The following is a 1,749-nucleotide window of genomic DNA, read 5'->3' as shown; positions in this document are numbered from 1 at the left end:
GAGGCAGTCCATCACAAGTGATCTTTATGTGTGATTTGCAACAGGTGAGCCAAATTGGGTTTTCATATTGATTTGCAGCAAAGGGTGCCAATACCATTGGCATGATAAAAATTATGTTTTTCTTTGTTTTCCTCATAATGTTTATCTTTTTAAATGTTTTTGATCATTTGCTGTTTTGCATCAAGCACAAGCTATCAGCAATAAAATGTTGTTTCACTTGATGAATTTCCTTCAGTAAATATTCCATTACATGTACTTAAACTTCATGGGTGCCAATAATGGTGAGCAGGACTGTACCTACCGGTAACACTTACCTCTCCGTCTGGAACCTTCTATCTGGAAACCTTCAACCGAGACCACTGCTGGTACCATTCTACTCCATGCCAGATTTCCTCATCCACCTGTAAGACAACAACAATCAATACCCACTCAATTATAATCATTTACCAGCCAAATGAATACTCACCTCCTACCTTCTCTTCCAGATCCTGGTTCCTGTCACTCACGATCACTGTAAAAAAAAATCACTTACCTTTATTCGTTGCCTCCTGAGTCTGTCTGTCACCGAGCTGCTCACTGTTGACTACTTGGTAAATCCTGACATTTGTGCTCCTTCCAGGCCCCCTTTTAAAACATTTCTAGACCTACCCTTGTGTCTGTTGCTGACAGCCTTACTAAATCATTTTGTTCTGTTGAATAAAAACACTGTTTGGTTGTGGTTTTAATCAAATGGACAAGTTTGAACAACAATACATTATTAATTATAACACTTTGGTCATTTCCTTATTAAATTGTTGAAATTGCATTAACCTAGAATAAAATAAACTTTTTTTTAGGTGAAACAATGGAATTAAATTTTAAAACAGAGTTCAGAAAAACAAAAAATGAAAAAAAAAAATAGAATTTTGGGGAAAAAAAACTAAATGGTTTTTGAAGGACCATATTTACATGAGTGTTTTTGATGCATTGTAGCTCTGTTTAGTAACCTTGAGCTTTGACCCTGTCGTTTGGAGACGTTTTGTTTTTTTCTATTTGGATATTTGTGGAAAGCATTACAGAGACATTTGATCATAACCTCATCCTCTTCACACTCACTCTTTTCAGTTAAGCAGCACTTGGGATTGAGTGAGAAGGTAAATGGCAGCGTCTGACATTTGTCTTCTCTCAGCTTTGATTTTGTATATTAAAGGATTAGGAGGTCTGAGTTTAACATGTCTGGCTGTGATGAGTCATGAGGTTTATTAGATGAGCTGATGTCTGGCGATGAAGGAGGTTTATTGTGATTACTTTGGAAAAATTGCCTTTTAATTTGTCAAAGCTCGTACATCTCAGCTCTGCTTTATTGGATGCTTTTTAAATTAAAAGCCTTGCATTCTTGAAGGAATGCATATCACTCACTATCTTTCATGCTGAAGTTTTAGGCAAAGATCATCTTATGTTGAGAAATGATGGCATTGTATCCGTTTTGGTTAAGTCTCAAAAATATCTCATGAGATATTGCTTATGAGCTTGTGTGATCTGTTTGCTTAAGTATGTGTTGTGAATGACTTTTAACCACTACCACATCAATTTTTAGCTCAGTGCCTTTAACATTTACTGAGGTATCACCATTTTTTTGTTAGCTGTGGTGGCCATCTTAAATTGGATTAACTCCACAAGTTAATCAGTTGTAAATGTAGAGCCAGAGATTACGTTTCTGAAAGTTTCTTTAAAACCTGTACAGTGGTTCATGAGATATTTACTAACAGA

The sequence above is a fragment of the Kryptolebias marmoratus genome, linkage group LG5, assembly GCF_001649575.2.
Source record: "Kryptolebias marmoratus isolate JLee-2015 linkage group LG5, ASM164957v2, whole genome shotgun sequence".
Taxonomy (NCBI): Eukaryota; Metazoa; Chordata; class Actinopteri; order Cyprinodontiformes; family Rivulidae; genus Kryptolebias; species Kryptolebias marmoratus.
Note: the sequence above shows the minus strand (reverse complement) of the source record.